This window comes from Pseudophryne corroboree, chromosome 7 (genome assembly GCF_028390025.1).
Source record: "Pseudophryne corroboree isolate aPseCor3 chromosome 7, aPseCor3.hap2, whole genome shotgun sequence".
NCBI lineage: Eukaryota > Metazoa > Chordata > Amphibia > Anura > Myobatrachidae > Pseudophryne > Pseudophryne corroboree.
In genome coordinates, this window is record NC_086450.1 from 368,350,383 (window position 1) to 368,370,486 (window position 20,104).

A 20,104-nucleotide genomic window follows, 5' to 3' on the forward strand; every position below is an offset into this window, starting at 1 on the left:
GAGTTGTGGTACACTATTCCACTATAAAGAGATACTTGTACAAATATGGTCTTCATGGAAGAGTCATCAGAAGAAAACCTCTTCTACGTCCTCACCACAAAAATCAGCATTTGAAGTTTGCAAATGAACATATAGACAAGCCTGATGCATTTTGGAATAAAGTTCTGTAGACCGATGAGGTTAAAATAGAACTTTTTGGCTGGAATGAGCAAAGGTACGTTTGGAGAAGGAAGGGCACAGAATTTAATGAACAGAACCTCTGTCCAACTGTTAAGCATGGGGGTGGATCAATCATGCTTTGGGGTTGTATTGCAGCCAGTGGCACAGGGAACATTTCACGAGTAGAAGGAAAAATGGATTCAATAAGATTCCAGCAAATTTTGGACGCTAACTTGATGCCATCTGTGAAAAAGCTGAAGTTAAAGAGAGGCTGGCTTCTACAAATGGATAATGATCCTAAACACACCTCAAAATCCACGGTGGATTACATCAAGAGGCGTAAACTGAAGGTTTTGCCATGGCCTTCACAATCTCCTGACCTCAACATAATTGAAAATCTATGGATAGACCTTAAAAGAGCAGTGTGTCACAGACAGCCCAGGAATCTCAAAGAACTGGAAGACTTTTGTAAGGAAGAATGGGCGAAGATACCTCAAACAAGAATTGAAAGACTCTTGGCTGGCTACAAAAAGCGTTTACAAGCTGTGATACATGCCAAAGGGGGCAGTACAAGGTATTAACTCTGTAGGGTGCCCAAACTTTTGCAGACGCCATTTTTTGTTTTCTGGTCTTTTGAAAGTGTAAATGATGGAAATAAAATCAAACTTTTTTTTGACATGTTATAAGAATGTCTAATCTGTAATTTGATGCCTTTTGGAGATTTTTCCATCTTTCCTTGGCTTCTTTTTGCACATTAAAAAGAATTTTTGCCTGGGGTGCCCAAAATTTCAATCCCCACTGTATATATACAAAACCTATAATTCTGCTGCTGCAAGTCCCTGGATGCCCTAAGTGACCAAGCATGATGGGACTTATAGTTCTACCAAAGCCAATAAGGGACCATTCTGTAATGCAGTCCTTTCTCATTGCACGATCCCCCTGGAGTACCTGAGCAATACTGGTAGATGTCTCCCTGGAAAATGGGAAGTGGGGCCCCCTTCCTAAGCGTGGATTCCGGTTGATGCTGCTCTCTCACTTCCTTCTGTGGCATCAGGTCTCCTCTTCTGCAGAAGCGGCAGCTCAGGGCGACTAGCATAGCACTGCCTAGTATGCAGCTCTGGGATCAATTTGTGCTGTCTTAGACTACCTGAGCTCCTTGATTCATCTGTGAATCATTGGCAGGGAGGCAGGGCCGGTACTAGGGTGTTCGGCGCCCCCTGCAAACTATAAAGGTACTGCCGGCACCGCTGCCTGTCATACAGTGACATGCACAGCAGGCAGCAGCAGGGAAGGGATGCAGAGCTGGGGGAGCGCCTCTCCATCCCAGCGCCTCCCTGCACTGCATCCCTTCGCTGAGCAGGTAGCGCCGGGCCGGCAGGGAGGGATGAGAGGGAAGGGACACTGCTGCCTGTCTGAACCAGCCAGGCATATTATACATTAATAGAAGTAAGAGCAGGGTAAAGTATGAGTGCAGCAGCTGTCTATATACAGTGTAATCCGCTACTGACTATGTACGATTTTGGCTAAGTGTCAATTTTGACTATCTGTTCTGTGACATAGTCAAAATTAACTTGCCTGCACAGATTTTGACTATATAGTCAAAATCCTAAGAAATAATCTTACCGTGTGTACACACCTTTACACATAAAGGGGGTCATTCCGAGTTGTTCGCTCGCTAGCAGATTTTAGCAGCATTGCACACGCTAGGCCGACGCCCTCTGGGAGTGTATCTTAGTTTAGCAGAATTGCTAACGAAAGATTAGCAGAATTGCGAATAGATAATTCTTAGCAGTTTCTGAGTAGCTCGAGACTTACTCCTACACTGCGATCAGCTCAGCCTGTTTTGTTCCTGGTTTGACGTCACAAACACGCCCTGCGTTCGGCCAGCCACTCCCCCGTTTCTCCAGACACTCCCGCGTTTTATCCTGGCACGCCTGCGTTTTTCTGCACACTCCCAGAAAACGGTCAGTTTCCACCCAGAAACACCCACTTCCTGTCAATAACACTCCGATCACTTCAGCAATGGAAATTCTTCGTTCGGACGTGAATAAATCTACTAAGTTTTGTGTTAAAATACTTAGCGCATGCGCACTGCGTACCATGAGCATGTGCATTTTCGCCTTCATCGCTCCGTTGCAAAAATAGTCAACGAGCGAACAACTCGGAATGACCCCCAATGTCTCCAGCATAGTGTCTGACACATAATGACCCCAGTAGTGCAGTGCCAGATACACATATGCCCCCTAGTATTTCTAAATACACATACACCCCCAGTAGTGCCAAATACACATTATATGCCCCAAGCAGTGCCAGATACACATATGCCCCCAGCAGCGCAGTGCCAGATACACATTATTTGCCCCCACAGTGCCAAATACGCATTAAATGCCCCCATAGTGCCAGATACACATTATATGCCCCCAGCATTGCAGTGCCAGATACATATTATGTGCCCCCAGCAGTGCATTTATGTCCCCAGCAATGTCAGATACCCATGATATGCCCCCACAAGTGCCAGATACCCATTATATGCCCACAGCAATGCCAGGTACACATTTTATGCCCCACAGTGCCAGTTACACACTATATGCACCCATAGTGCCAGTTACACATATGCCCCCAGTAGTGCAGTGCTAGATACACATATGCAACCAGCAGTGCCAGATACACATTATATGCCCCCAGCAGTGCTAGATACACATATGCCCCCAGCAGTGCAGTGCCAGATACACATTATTTGCCCCCACAGTGCCAAATACACATTAAATGCCCCCACAGTGCCAGATACACATTATATTCCCCCAGTAGTGCAGTGCCAGATACACATTATGTGCCCCCACCATGCCAGATACACATTATATGCCCCCAGCAGTGCATTTATGTCCCCAGCAGTGTCAGATACCAATTATATGCCCCCACAAGTGCCAGATACCCATTATATGCCCACAGCAATGCCAGGTACACATTTTATGCGACCACAGTGCCAGTTACACATTATATGCCCCCATAGTGCCAGTTACACATATGCCCCCGGTAGTGCAGTGCTAGATACACACATATGCCCCCAGCAGTGCTAGATACACATTATATGCCCCCACAGTGCCAGATACACATTATATGCCCCCACAGTGCCAGATACACATTATATGACCCCACCTTGTCAGAAACACATTATATGCCCCCACATTGTCAGATACACATAATATGCCCCCACCTTGTCAGATACACATAATATGCCCCCACATTGTCAGATACACATAATATGCCCCCACATTGTCAGATACACGTGTATTCACAGTGCCAGATACACATAATATGCCCTCAACAGTGCCAGATACACATGCCCCCCACACAGTGCCAGATACACATGCATATCACACAGTGCCAAATACACATGCCCATCACACAGTGCCAGATACACATGCCCCCCACACAGTGCCAGATACACATGCCCCCCACACAGTGCCAGATACACATTATATGCCCCACAGTGCCAGATACACATAATAGGCACCCACAGTGGCAGATACACATAATAGGCCCCCACAGTGCCAGATACACATATTATGCCCCCACATTGTCAGATACACATGTATTCACAGTGCCAGATACACATAATATGCCCCCCACAATGCCAGATACACATGCCCCCCATAGTGCCAGATACACATGCCCATCACACAGTGCCAGATACATATGCCCCCCACACAGTGCCAGATACATATGCCCCCCACACAGTGCCAGATACATATGCCCCCAAACAGTGCCAAATACATATGCCACCCACACAGTGCCAGATATACATGCCCATTACACAGTGCCAGATACATATGCCCCCCACACAGTGCCAGTTACATACAGTATGCCTCCCACAGTACCAGATACACATGCCCCTACAGTGCCAGATACACATGCCCATCAGACAGTGCCAGATACATATGCCCCCCACACAGTGCCAGATACATATGCCCCCCAAACAGTGCCAGATACACATATGCCCCCCACACAGTGCCAGATACATATGCCCCAGTGTCAGATACTTTTGCCACCCACACAGTGCCAGATACACATGCCCCCAAACAGTGCCAGATACATATGCCCCCACACAGTGCCAGATACACATGCCCATTACACAGTGCCAGATACATATGCCGACACACATGCCCATTACACAGTGCCAGATACACATGTCCAAGTCCCTGTAGTGCTGCTCACCGCCACCGGCCTCGTCCTTCTGCTCCCGCACTCTGCCGCTGCTCTCTGTGTGAAAAGAAGAGAGCGCAGCATGCTCCTCTCCTTCCCCTCACTCCTGTCTCCGGTGGACCCCCGCCTGAAGCTGCCGGTCAGTCAGTCAGACAAAGCTCGCGGACCGGCAGCAGCTGGCGCTGCCAGTCCGCGAGCTCTGATTTGCTGACGGACCGGCGGATGATTTCAAATTGCGTCCGGCTACCGGCCACCCTTAGGAGTTTGCGCCCAGCGCGGCCGCTCCTAAGGAACGTGCCTGGAGCCGGCCCTGTGTAATAATGTGAAATGGCACAGGGAAAAAGTATTGAACACTCTTACTGAAACTTATTTAATACTTTGTATAAAAGCCTTTGTTGGTAATGACAGCTTCAAGACGCCTCCTGTATGGAGAAACTAGTCGCATGCATTGCTCAGGTGTGATTTTGACCCATTCTTCCACACAGTATTCAAATCTTGAAAGTTCCATTGGCCTCTTCTATATACTGTACTGTGATCTTTAGTTCTTTCCATAGATTTTCAATTGGATTCAAGTCAGGTGATTGGATGGGCCGTTCTAGCAGCTTTATTTTCTTTCTTTGAAACTAATTGAGAGTGTCCTTGGCTGTGTGTTAAGGATCATTGTCTTGCTGAAATGTCCACCCTCATTTTATATTCAGCATCCTGGTAGGTGGCAGCCGGTTTTTATCAAGAATGTCTCTGTACATTTTTTCATTCATCTTTTCTTCAATTATATAAAGTATGCCAGTACCCTATGCTGAAAAACAGCCCCACACCATGATGTTCAATGTTGGTATGGTGTGTAGTGCCATTTCTCTCCTAAGCATTTTGGCACCCAAAGAACAGTCTGACAGTACGAACACAAGCATCCAAGTGCTGCCTCCCAACAGGTGTCACCCTTAGGCACATGTCTCACATGCCTAAAGGGAAATTCACCAGTACACCCATCCACCCCCTAGGTCGATTAGTAATGATGGTGTAAGCGCGGGTGAAGCACAGGGCGCTTTGGTGTCCCGTTACAGGGCTGCCTAGGACACAGTTTTCCAACCTGAATGCTCAGTAGGACACCTGATTAATATATAATGTAATTTGTGTGCTGTTGTCCTCCAAGTGTGGGACAGGCCCTGTCTAAAACAATTGACGGTAAGGAAATGATTGAGGTTTATTTCAAAATCAATGAAGCATGTCTGCTATAGGTGGTTCCCAAAACATGCCCTGCACTCCCACCCATACCCATTGCTGAAATCAGTTTCCATACCCCTGAACATCACAGTAAGTTCATCTGGAGGTAGTTGTACCCCTCAAGTTGAGATCCAATGTGTTAGTGTATGCAATCATCAGTCAACCATGCTAACTGGACTCTGTAGGATCCAGTAATTTAATAAGAATGCAGGTTTGTCAATCTGTACAGAAGCTGTAAATTTGGCTGGCTACAAATGTTTGGAACAGATTCAGGGAGGTATATAATTAGCCATGGTAATTTACCATGGCTACAAATGTTTGGAACAGATTCAGGGTGGTATACAATTAGCCATGGTAATTTACCATGGGGCTATCCAATTAGCTCCAATGTTGGCAATTATCAGAGATTTTGTTTAGCTGTCTAAGGCAGGCGAACCAATTTAGCTATAAGCAGGATTTTTTTTGGAGGGAAAAACATGTGATAATTTAATAGCCCCTTAAAAATTGCTGATGAAAAAAAATGCGGAAAACAGTATCTAATTGGATACCCCCCTCAGTTTCCCAGGTAGCAGAAAAGTATCTGAAAGCTAAGTGAGAAGAAAAAAAAAACTCATGAGGAAGTCCTAATAATGGGGCAGATGTATTAACCTGGATAAGGCATAAGGAAGTGATAAACCTGTGATATGTGCAAGGTGATAAAGACACCAGCCAATCAGCTCCAATATGTAAATTAACAGTTAGGATCTGATTGGCTGGTGCCTTTATCACCTTTCACATATCACTGGTTTATCACTTCCTTATGCCTTCTTTAGGTTAATACATCTGCCCCAATGTAGGATAAGGATAGGGTTAACAGAGTTGGGGGTGGGAGAAGTGCTGGTCTCTTCCCCAAGCTAATCCCCTGCCTTCCCATACACTACTTTATTGATTTTCATGTGTTTTGTGTCTGTGTTGTGTGGTGTCTTATACGTTGTCTGTCTTCCTCTTTTTATTTCGGGATGGTAAGCACTGTAAACATTGACCTGTATGTATGTTGGCTTACCATACTAGCCCTTTAAACCAGGACACTCGTGGGGCCTAATTCAGACCTGATTGCTAGCAAGCAATTTTTGCACTGCTGCGATCAGATAGTTGCCGCCTACAGGGGGAGTGTATTTTAGCTGTGCAAGTGTGCGAACGCATGTGTAGCAGAGCTGTACAAACAGATTTTGTGCAGTCTCTGCGCAGCCCAGGACTTACTCAGCCGCTGCAATCACATCATCCTGTACGGGACCGGAACTGATGTCAGGAACCCTCGATGCAAACACATGGACATGCTTGCGTTTTTCCAGACACTTCCAGAAAACGGTCAGTTGACATCCACAAAAGCCTTCTCCTGTCAATCTTCCTGCGATCGCCCGTCGCACAAACCCATCGCTGAGCGGCGATCCGCTTTGTACCCGTGCGACGCGCCTGTGCATTGCGGTGCATACGCATGCACAGTTTGGACTTGATCTCCAGCTGTGCGATAATGCACAGCAGTGATCAGGTCTGAATTACCCCCATGAATTACAGAGGGTCTGTGGATGACCTGTATTTCACCTGGTTTCACTCATCTTGTGTAATTCATGAGTGTCTCGGATTAAAGGGATAATATGGTAAGTCTACCTATATGGCACATGTGTGATTGAGCGTAAATGGAGTCGAAATTTTGGCGACTTCACTCGCATAGGAATCACAGATACTGCCTGTAAGGGGGGTCCAATTTTAATAAGTTAATGCAGTGGGAGGCACTGTATTGGCGATCATGTTGCGCATGGGTAAGTGATAAAAAAAACCCTGATTTTGTGATGATGGTTATTGAATCACATCTTGGGCTTACTTCTATTTGCTTTAGTCTGCCACCAGTCATTTTATTATCATTTTTGACTTTGAATTGGAATGCAAATTTAGTAAAGAGAACTGTTTTTAATAAAACAAGATTTTGATTTGCCATAAACATACAGTACCTGTTTACGAAGGATGTTTTTAAAATGAGCTACCAATGTTTCCAGCTATGGATTTTCTTATAAGGAAATGGGAAAATTTGTCCCTCCATGAATATTTTTTATGTTTTTTTGCTGCATTAAAACCACAGGTGTTTCTATAGTAGATGTGTCCAGGGGGACCCATACCGCACACCCTGTATCCATATATTATACTTACCCCTCCAGAGTCCTGCAGTAGTGTCCCTGCACTACGGACACAAATCACTCCGAAAATGGCCACCGTGGCCATTTCCGAGTGATTTGCACATGCACATTGGCATACCTCCCAACATTCTGTTGTTGCAAGGAGGGAATCTTCGCGCGACACCAAAAAGGGGGCATGACCTAATGGGAAGGGGGCATGCCTTTGCGTGGGTGACGCAATCGCGAGTAATGCCTCCAAATTTCGTCACAGTGGGGGTACGGCCAGCACTCTGTGAGCCGCTGGTCATGCCACCAGCCCCTCTCCCTTACTGGAATAGACGCTGTGCACATGGGCACAGCGTCTATTCTCCGCTGCTCTGCTCTGAACTGAGCAGAGCAGCAAGTGATTAGGGGCCTCCCAACTGCCCCTACCCCCACCACGGGACACTGCGGCCCGTGGGAGGGACAGCAGGACAGACCCCAAAAAACGGGACTGTCCCGCGAAAATCGGGACAGTTGGGAGGTATGCATTGGAGATGTCCCCAGGAACAACGCGCGGGTGCCATGTTCCCGGAGACTTGCACATGCGCAGTAGACTCTGACATTATGCCAGAGTATACTGCTGCCGGAGAGGAGAGGGCCCACATAACGGAGGCTGCACTCGGGTCCCTTCCTCTCTTAAAATGCCCCTGATTCATTTAAAACCACCCATGTTTTGACAATGTGGGACTGAAACGCACACACATAACTTAGCACTTAAGGTGATGAAAACGTCACCCTATACAAGTAAAAGGTGACAACTATGGCAGAAATAATAAGCAAGCCCATATTTCCCATGGTTTACACTGTCTACAGCTGATGTAGCGAATGCTACATGATAAGCCAGCTTTAGGCCAATAATGAAATATTAGGCTTAAGGCCAACACATCATTCCCTTTGCCTCGGGGCAAGCTTACAGTTTACTGAATGATCTTCCTGAAAGCCTTATTTAAGTGCAGCAGTCTTTCTTGTTTTCTGACAGTGGTTTGAGAATTGCTTCACTCCTAATAGCATATTGGCAATTTAAAATGTATTATTACCCCTTCGTAACGTCTGTGCATCATCTTGGAATAGAGTAAAGTACACAATTCAGAAATATATATATATATATATATATCAGAGATAGATAGGTGATAATTGGCGCACTAAACCTTCCTCTCGTAATCCGTGTGTTATACAGTGAATTCCTTAAATGTCCTGAGCACTTCCCCTATATTTTCTGGGGTGGCAGCCTGTTCTCCAAATGATCCGCTGTTCCAACGGATCCTCAGTTAATCTAGAAAAAACAAGTGAGAGAGGCGCCCCTAGTGCAATACAGACAGTAAAATGAACCTCCACCAATAGCACCCTAAAATTAGAGGTGTACCGTATGGGGTGGTCTCCTACCACTGTTGATCAGCGTTTTCTCAGAATAAACAAGTATCAATCCCCGCTTCTAATAGATGTTTTGATGTACCGGTCACGTCTGCACTTGTGATCTCACAGTGTATGATGTAAAGGATAGAGTAGAATACAGCATAGTGTAATACTGTTTAAAACATTTATTTCACATTCAATACATAAAAACAAGTTGCCCGTACCATGAGTTAAATATAAAACAGCTTATCTGTATATAGGTGTATCCGTCTGACATTCAACGCGTTTCGTCCGTTGCTGTGCTGCTGGACTTCCTCAGGAGTGCATACCATAATGGCTCATATGTGCCTGTATTTATACCTCTTTGTTAAATGAATAATAAGCTTCAAATTAGGCCGTTTCCGGAAGTGACATCACTTCCGGTTTCGAGTAAAAAGAAAACCAACTTTTAATCTTTAAGAATACTAATATGAGGGTTCGTATGTTTGATCTCTGTTTTTGCACTATGTAACGTGGTTCCCCTAGTATGTGTATATGAGCGGCGTGTCCGCTCCCGGAGCCCGTGACCGCCGGAAGTCACGAGCGCGCCGGGCAGCGCTTCCGCCCTCAGATCTTTCAGCCTCAGATGTACTGTTTGAGCATGCGCGGGACTCAGACGGTCACAATGCCGTCCGTCCCCGCTGCTCGCCTATGCATCTGATAGCAAATACACATTTTTAGTGGGATCCCAGATACATCATGCCGTAACTAGGGACAACGAAGTTGTGGAGCATATATTAAACTGGTGTTTTGTAATATGCTTCCTAGTCAATTATATTTCTATGGTCAAAATCATTAACCCAATAGTTTATTGATAAAGTATATGAAGGATTCGGACATTCCATTTAGAAGATTTAAACTAAAAAAATGATTATTATTTAAAACCATCATACTTATGGGTAAGTTAGGAATCACATTGAATATAGCGGGATAATTAAATTGCATTGGGGGATATTCAGTAATTACGATCAATTAGACCAAATTCATTTGAAACTACATATAAAATGACCTTAAAATATAGGAAAAATATCTATTTTAAATATGCTCAGGACTAAAATATCATATATATGTATAAAAAATATATATAATAAATATGTATAAAAAATATATATACACATAAAAATATATATATATATAAAAAATATAAACACATAAAAACTCGCTGATTACTTAATTAAAACAGGAATGCCCATATCATAATATCATGTTTTCATAAAAAAGGGGCAATTTCATAATTGTCATTAAGGCCTCTTGGGGCCAGTGTTTTGAGTTCATAAATCCAAAACATCTCCCTTTGGGAAAGTTTTTTCTCCCTATCTCCACCTCTGGGACCCAATTTGACATTTTCTAAGATTCTTACAGTCAGTTCTTTTGTCTCGGATCCATGGAGATTTTTAAAATGTCTCGGGATGATATGATGTTCCTGTTTATTTCGTATACTTCGGACGTGCTCCTGAATCCTGATTTTGAGTGGACGTTTCGTTTTTCCTATATATTTTAATTTACAGGGACATTCTAACATGTAAATGACCCATGATGTATTGCAAGTTGTGCGGTCTTTTGTTGTATAGGTTTTTGATCCTTCTGAGTTTGTGAAGGAGCTAGATCGAGGGTGTACAAACTGACAAACATTGCAATGTTGGCATTTATAAAGGCCTTTCATGTCCCATTGTGTTTTTATCTTCGGTTTCAATGAGGTAATCATGCTTGGTGCAAGGTGGTCTTTTAAATTTCTTGCCTTCTTAAAAACCACCATTGGTTTTTCTGGTAGAATAGTGTTTAAAATGGTGTCCATTTTTAAAATCCCCCAATGTTTGTTTAAGATGGCACGTATCTGTTTTTCCTGACAATTGAACCTTGTGATAAAGTTAAAACCTTGTTCTCTTGGGGTTCTGTTCTTATACGTTAAAAGGGTATCTCTTTCTGTAGCGTATGTTTTATTTATTGCCTCATCCACTAGATCCTTCGGATATCCTCTTTCTAGGAATCTTTCTCCGTATAATACGATTTGTTCTTCACAATCCTCTACCTTACTGCAATTTCTTTTGACTCGGCAGAATTGCGAGTATGGTATATTTGTTTTCCATTTTGTTGCATGATTACTTTTAAAATGTACATAGGAATTACTGTCAACTTGTTTCACAAATTTTTTTGTGACAATTTTATCCCCTTCTGCCATTAGTATTAAATCCAGATATTCAATTTCAATGTCATCTGTTTTGTGGGTAAAGGACAGATTAAAATCATTATTCTCAATGTGTGCCATAAAATCATAAAATGTATCAACTGTGCCGTTCCAGATTAAAAGTATATCATCGATATATCTTTTATATAAAATGATGTTTTCTGAAAAAGGATTGTTAGCATAGACGTACTTCTGTTCCCAGCTTCCCATTTGAAGATTCGCGAAGCTGGGTGCGAAAACCGTGCCCATTGCGGTTCCGCATGTCTGTAAATAAAAATCCTCTAAAAATTTAAAATAATTGTGTTTCAATATAAAACCAATTAAAATGCAAATTAGATCCTTATGTTTAATGTCCAGGTCAGGGTCATCATTTAAAAATTCCAGACATGATGTAATCCCTTTTTCATGGTTTATGGATGTATACAATGACTGAACGTCGATTGTTACCCATAGATATCCAGGTTTCCATTTTTGTTCTTTGAGGATTTGCAACAGTGATGTTGTGTCCTTGATATATGATTTCAATTTTGGCACATATTTTTTCAGGAAGATTTCAACGTATTCCGATAAATTTGCCGTTAGTGAATTGATTCCTGCCACTATAGGTCTCCCGGGGGGGTTTATCAACTGCTTATGAATTTTTGGTAGAAAGTAAAAGATTGGTATGGTGGGATAGTTGATCATTAAAAATTGGTATTCATCTTTGACCAGGACTTCTTCATGTAGAGCTTTTACCAAGATGGGTCTTAGTTCATCCACAAAAGGCTGTGTGGGATCTTTAGATAATTTTTTGTATGAGGTGGTGTCACCTAATAGCCGAAGAGCTTCTGTTTCATAGTCCTCGCGGTTAATGACCACTAGGCCACCGCCTTTGTCTGCTTGACGTATTACTATATTTTTGTTGTCTTTTAGATTTTTGAGTGCTTTCTTCTCAAAGTTGGAAAGATTTTTTCCCGATCCATGTTCTATATGTTCTAGGTCCTTCTTTACAAGTTCATAAAAGAGATCTATTTGGTTGCTTTTGGATTCTAGTGGATAAAATTTTGAAGGAAGTTTCAGTCCTGATTTTGACATGTTAGGCTCATATTCATTTGCTCCCGTATTCTTTTTTTGAAAATGTCTTTTCAAGGTGAGCTTCCTCACATACTTATTTAGATCGGTGAAGACTTCAAAATGATCCATCTGTGATACAGGTGCAAAGGATAGTCCTTTTGTCAGCAGTGTATTTTCTACAGTACTTAGTTGGTAATTAGATAAATTGAAGATCCCTTTTTCCCCCATCGCTGGAATTTTTACGGCCTCATGTTTCTTCTTTTTTTGTACTCGCTTAAGGCCCCCTCTTCTTCCTCTTCGAGTCTTCTTTTTAACGGTGAGGCTCTTCTTATTACTTCCTTGATCTGTCGTTCTCCCTGTGTTCTCTGTCCTGAGGCTACTGGTGATAAAAAATCGTCCACATCTGTTTCGGAGTTCAATCTTCCTAATGTTGAATATCTATTATTTGTTTCAAAATGTACTTTCTTTGGGGTACCAGGTTGTTTACTATATTCCTTCTGTTTGAAATATCCTTGTCTTTGTGGGTGACTTCTCTGCTCCCAGTTTTTATGGTAATCCCAGTTCCTCTGATTGTCCGAGTTCCTGATTCCATTCCATTTTTTGATTTTATTATTCGTGTAGTCCATCCGGTCACGTTTATATTTCCTTTCTTTGATGAGAACTACTTCACCCTCGATCTTCTCTAATTTCTTTACCAATACAACTTCATTAATTTTGTAGTCCTCTTTTCCTTTATATGGTTCCAAGGTGATTTCATCTTTTTTGATCTCTTCCTCTATGATGACTAAATCCCTCTTTTTTTCTTCTATTATAAGGCTCATTAATTTTATTGAGCAGTCATGTAATATTAGGTCCCATTCCTTCATGAATTGTTCATTCTGAATGTTAAAAGTTGGTTGTTTAAGAACCCTCAGGCCTCGGGGTACCCTGTTTACTTTGATGTATTGTTCCAGGCTGGTGATATCCCACCAAATCTTCATTTCCTTTACAAGTAATTTCTCAATGTGCCAGAATTTATCGTCCAAACTCTCATCGATCCGGGGAGATTGATTCTCGTTCTCATTAAAGATTTTGTGACACATGTCTCCTCTCCTTGGTCCCCCTATTTGAGATCTGAGGGAAGCCATGTATATAAGGAGATTTGAAGGTTGCAGCCCTATATCCAGGTGAACAAAATGATTCAGAGATAGATAGGTGATAATTGGCGCACTAAACCTTCCTCTCGTAATCCGTGTGTTATACAGTGAATTCCTTAAATGTCCTGAGCACTTCCCCTATATTTTCTGGGGTGGCAGCCTGTTCTCCAAATGATCCGCTGTTCCAACGGATCCTCAGTTAATCTAGAAAAAACAAGTGAGAGAGGCGCCCCTAGTGCAATACAGACAGTAAAATGAACCTCCACCAATAGCACCCTAAAATTAGAGGTGTACCGTATGGGGTGGTCTCCTACCACTGTTGATCAGCGTTTTCTCAGAATAAACAAGTATCAATCCCCGCTTCTAATAGATGTTTTGATGTACCGGTCACGTCTGCACTTGTGATCTCACAGTGTATGATGTAAAGGATAGAGTAGAATACAGCATAGTGTAATACTGTTTAAACATTTATTTCACATTCAATACATAAAAACAAGTTGCCCGTACCATGAGTTAAATATAAAACAGCTTATCTGTATATAGGTGTATCCGTCTGACACTCAACGCGTTTCGTCCGTTGCTGTGCTGCTGGACTTCCTCAGGAGTGCATACCATAATGGCTCATATGTGCCTGTATTTATACCTCTTTGTTAAATGAATAATAAGCTTCAAATTAGGCCGTTTCCGGAAGTGACATCACTTCCGGTTTCGAGTAAAAAGAAAACCAACTTTTAATCTTTAAGAATACTAATATGAGGGTTCGTATGTTTGATCTCTGTTTTTGCACTATGTAACGTGGTTCCCCTAGTATGTGTATATGAGCGGCGTGTCCGCTCCCGGAGCCCGTGACCGCCGGAAGTCACGAGCGCGCCGGGCAGCGCTTCCGCCCTCAGATCTTTCAGCCTCAGATGTACTGTTTGAGCATGCGCGGGACTCAGACGGTCACAATGCCGTCCGTCCCCGCTGCTCGCCTATGCATCTGATAGCAAATACACATTTTTAGTGGGATCCCAGATACATCATGCCGTAACTAGGGACAACGAAGTTGTGGAGCATATATTAAACTGGTGTTTTGTAATATGCTTCCTAGTCAATTATATTTCTATGGTCAAAATCATTAACCCAATAGTTTATTGATAAAGTATATGAAGGATTCGGACATTCCATTTAGAAGATTTAAACTAAAAAAATGATTATTATTTAAAACCATCATACTTATGGGTAAGTTAGGAATCACATTGAATATAGCGGGATAATTAAATTGCATTGGGGGATATTCAGTAATTACGATCAATTAGACCAAATTCATTTGAAACTACATATAAAATGACCTTAAAATATAGGAAAAATATCTATTTTAAATATGCTCAGGACTAAAATATCATATATATGTATAAAAAATATATATAATAAATATGTATAAAAAATATATATACACATAAAAATATATATATATAAAAAAATATAAACACATAAAAACTCGCTGATTACTTAATTAAAACAGGAATGCCCATATCATAATATCATGTTTTCATAAAAAAGGGGCAATTTCATAATTGTCATTAAGGCCTCTTGGGGCCAGTGTTTTGAGTTCATAAATCCAAAACATCTCCCTTTGGGAAAGTTTTTTCTCCCTATCTCCACCTCTGGGACCCAATTTGACATTTTCTAAGATTCTTATAGTCAGTTCTTTTGTCTCGGATCCATGGAGATTTTTAAAATGTCTCGGGATGATATGATGTTCCTGTTTATTTCGTATACTTCGGACGTGCTCCTGAATCCTGATTTTGAGTGGACGTTTCGTTTTTCCTATATATTTTAATTTACAGGGACATTCTAACATGTAAATGACCCATGATGTATTGCAAGTTGTGCGGTCTTTTGTTGTATAGGTTTTTGATCCTTCTGAGTTTGTGAAGGAGCTAGATCGAGGGTGTACAAACTGACAAACATTGCAATGTTGGCATTTATAAAGGCCTTTCATTTCCCATCAAAGAAAGGAAATATAAACGTGACCGGATGGACTACACGAATAATAAAATAAAAAAATGGAATGGAATCAGGAACTCGGACAATCAGAGGAACTGGGATTACCATAAAAACTGGGAGCAGAGAAGTCACCCACAAAGACAAGGATATTTCAAACAGAAGGAATATAGTAAACAACCTGGTACCCCAAAGAAAGTACATTTTGAAACAAATAATAGATATTCAACATTAGGAAGATTGAACTCCGAAACAGATGTGGACGATTTTTTATCACCAGTAGCCTCAGGACAGAGAACACAGGGAGAACGACAGATCAAGGAAGTAATAAGAAGAGCCTCACCGTTAAAAAGAAGACTCGAAGAGGAAGAAGAGGGGGCCTTAAGCGAGTACAAAAAAAGAAGAAACATGAGGCCGTAAAAATTCCAGCGATGGGGGAAAAAGGGATCTTCAATTTATCTAATTACCAACTAAGTACTGTAGAAAATACACTGCTGACAAAAGGACTATCCTTTGCACCTGTATCACAGATGGATCATTTTGAAGTCTTCACCGATCTAAATAAGTATGTGAGGAAGCTCACCTTGAAAAGACATTTTCAAAAAAAGAATACGGGAGCAAATGAATATGAGCCTAACATGTCAAAATCAGGACTGAAACTTCCTTCAAAATTTTATCCACTAGAATCCAAAAGCAACCAAATAGATCTCTTTTATGAACTTGTAAAGAAGGACCTAGAACATATAGAACATGGATCGGGAAAAAATCTTTCCAACTTTGAGAAGAAAGCACTCAAAAATCTAAAAGACAACAAAAATATAGTAATACGTCAAGCAGACAAAGGCGGTGGCCTAGTGGTCATTAACCGCGAGGACTATGAAACAGAAGCTCTTCGGCTATTAGGTGACACCACCTCATACAAAAAATTATCTAAAGATCCCACACAGCCTTTTGTGGATGAACTAAGACCCATCTTGGTAAAAGCTCTACATGAAGAAGTCCTGGTCAAAGATGAATACCAATTTTTAATGATCAACTATCCCACCATACCAATCTTTTACTTTCTACCAAAAATTCATAAGCAGTTGATAAACCCCCCCGGGAGACCTATAGTGGCAGGAATCAATTCACTAACGGCAAATTTATCGGAATACGTTGAAATCTTCCTGAAAAAATATGTGCCAAAATTGAAATCATATATCAAGGACACAACATCACTGTTGCAAATCCTCAAAGAACAAAAATGGAAACCTGGATATCTATGGGTAACAATCGACGTTCAGTCATTGTATACATCCATAAACCATGAAAAAGGGATTACATCATGTCTGGAATTTTTAAATGATGACCCTGACCTGGACATTAAACATAAGGATCTAATTTGCATTTTAATTGGTTTTATATTGAAACACAATTATTTTAAATTTTTAGAGGATTTTTATTTACAGACATGCGGAACCGCAATGGGCACGGTTTTCGCACCCAGCTTCGCGAATCTTCAAATGGGAAGCTGGGAACAGAAGTACGTCTATGCTAACAATCCTTTTTCAGAAAACATCATTTTATATAAAAGATATATCGATGATATACTTTTAATCTGGAACGGCACAGTTGATACATTTTATGATTTTATGGCACACATTGAGAATAATGATTTTAATCTGTCCTTTACCCACAAAACAGATGACATTGAAATTGAATATCTGGATTTAATACTAATGGCAGAAGGGGATAAAATTGTCACAAAAAATTTTGTGAAACAAGTTGACAGTAATTCCTATGTACATTTTAAAAGTAATCATGCAACAAAATGGAAAACAAATATACCATACTCGCAATTCTGCCGAGTCAAAAGAAATTGCAGTAAGGTAGAGGATTGTGAAGAACAAATCGTATTATACGGAGAAAGATTCCTAGAAAGAGGATATCCGAAGGATCTAGTGGATGAGGCAATAAATAAAACATACGCTACAGAAAGAGATACCCTTTTAACGTATAAGAACAGAACCCCAAGAGAACAAGGTTTTAACTTTATCACAAGGTTCAATTGTCAGGAAAAACAGATACGTGCCATCTTAAACAAACATTGGGGGATTTTAAAAATGGACACCATTTTAAACACTATTCTACCAGAAAAACCAATGGTGGTTTTTAAGAAGGCAAGAAATTTAAAAGACCACCTTGCACCAAGCATGATTACCTCATTGAAACCGAAGATAAAAACACAATGGGACATGAAAGGCCTTTATAAATGCCAACATTGCAATGTTTGTCAGTTTGTACACCCTCGATCTAGCTCCTTCACAAACTCAGAAGGATCAAAAACCTATACAACAAAAGACCGCACAACTTGCAATACATCATGGGTCATTTACATGTTAGAATGTCCCTGTAAATTAAAATATATAGGAAAAACGAAACGTCCACTCAAAATCAGGATTCAGGAGCACGTCCGAAGTATACGAAATAAACAGGAACATCATATCATCCCGAGACATTTTAAAAATCTCCATGGATCCGAGACAAAAGAACTGACTGTAAGAATCTTAGAAAATGTCAAATTGGGTCCCAGAGGTGGAGATAGGGAGAAAAAACTTTCCCAAAGGGAGATGTTTTGGATTTATGAACTCAAAACACTGGCCCCAAGAGGCCTTAATGACAATTATGAAATTGCCCCTTTTTTATGAAAACATGATATTATGATATGGGCATTCCTGTTTTAATTAAGTAATCAGCGAGTTTTTATGTGTTTATATTTTTTTATATATATATATTTTTATGTGTATATATATTTTTTATACATATTTATTATATATATTTTTTATACATATATATGATATTTTAGTCCTGAGCATATTTAAAATAGATATTTTTCCTATATTTTAAGGTCATTTTATATGTAGTTTCAAATGAATTTGGTCTAATTGATCGTAATTACTGAATATCCCCCAATGCAATTTAATTATCCCGCTATATTCAATGTGATTCCTAACTTACCCACAAGTATGATGGTTTTAAATAATAATCATTTTTTTAGTTTAAATCTTCTAAATGGAATGTCCGAATCCTTCATATACTTTATCAATAAACTATTGGGTTAATGATTTTGACCATAGAAATATAATTGACTAGGAAGCATATTACAAAACACCAGTTTAATATATGCTCCACAACTTCGTTGTCCCTAGTTACGGCATGATGTATCTGGGATCCCACTAAAAATGTGTATTTGCTATCAGATGCATAGGCGAGCAGCGGGGACGGACGGCATTGTGACCGTCTGAGTCCCGCGCATGCTCAAACAGTACATCTGAGGCTGAAAGATCTGAGGGCGGAAGCGCTGCCCGGCGCGCTCGTGACTTCCGGCGGTCACGGGCTCCGGGAGCGGACACGCCGCTCATATACACATACTAGGGGAACCACGTTACATAGTGCAAAAACAGAGATCAAACATACGAACCCTCATATTAGTATTCTTAAAGATTAAAAGTTGGTTTTCTTTTTACTCGAAACCGGAAGTGATGTCACTTCCGGAAACGGCCTAATTTGAAGCTTATTATTCATTTAACAAAGAGGTATAAATACAGGCACATATGAGCCATTATGGTATGCACTCCTGAGGAAGTCCAGCAGCACAGCAACGGACGAAACGCGTTGAGTGTCAGACGGATACACCTATATACAGATAAGCTGTTTTATATTTAACTCATGGTACGGGCAACTTGTTTTTATGTATTGAATGTGAAATAAATGTTTTAAACAGTATTACACTATGCTGTATTCTACTCTATCCTTTACATCATACACTGTGAGATCACAAGTGCAGACGTGACCGGTACATCAAAACATCTATTAGAAGCGGGGATTGATACTTGTTTATTCTGAGAAAACGCTGATCAACAGTGGTAGGAGACCACCCCATACGGTACACCTCTAATTTTAGGGTGCTATTGGTGGAGGTTCATTTTACTGTCTGTATTGCACTAGGGGCGCCTCTCTCACTTGTTTTTTCTATATATATATATATATATATATATATATATATTATTATTATTATTATTATTATTATTATTATTATTATAACCAATTTGAGCATATACGGAAGCCTATTTACAGGTCATGGTAATACAATAGTCACAGATATACAAGTATGGCTGACCGAAGCAATTTCAGACAGACTAGAGCAACCACTCACAGGTCGGGGCCTCCTCATGTCCCATTCACTTACCTAGTCTGAACGCTACTTATAGACAGGCTAGCACAAACAATGAACTTTCAGTCATACACTGCTATGTAGCAGCCTGTGTGAAAAGTGATTTATATACTGTAAGTGGAAAAAAGATAAAGGATGGAGGCAGACAGTGTCTCAGTGCCTATCTAAATACTAATTCAGATAAGCTAACTATGTAAGCAATCTACAGGAGAACTGCCAGTTTGCACACAAGGAAAAGCATGCAAACACAAAACAAGCATAGACATAATACGGGACAGACAGGAAGAATAATTGCTAGAATAGCTCTACATTAAGCATAATACATTATATAAAATCAGTCGTCTGCGCAGCTTCCACCTTGCAG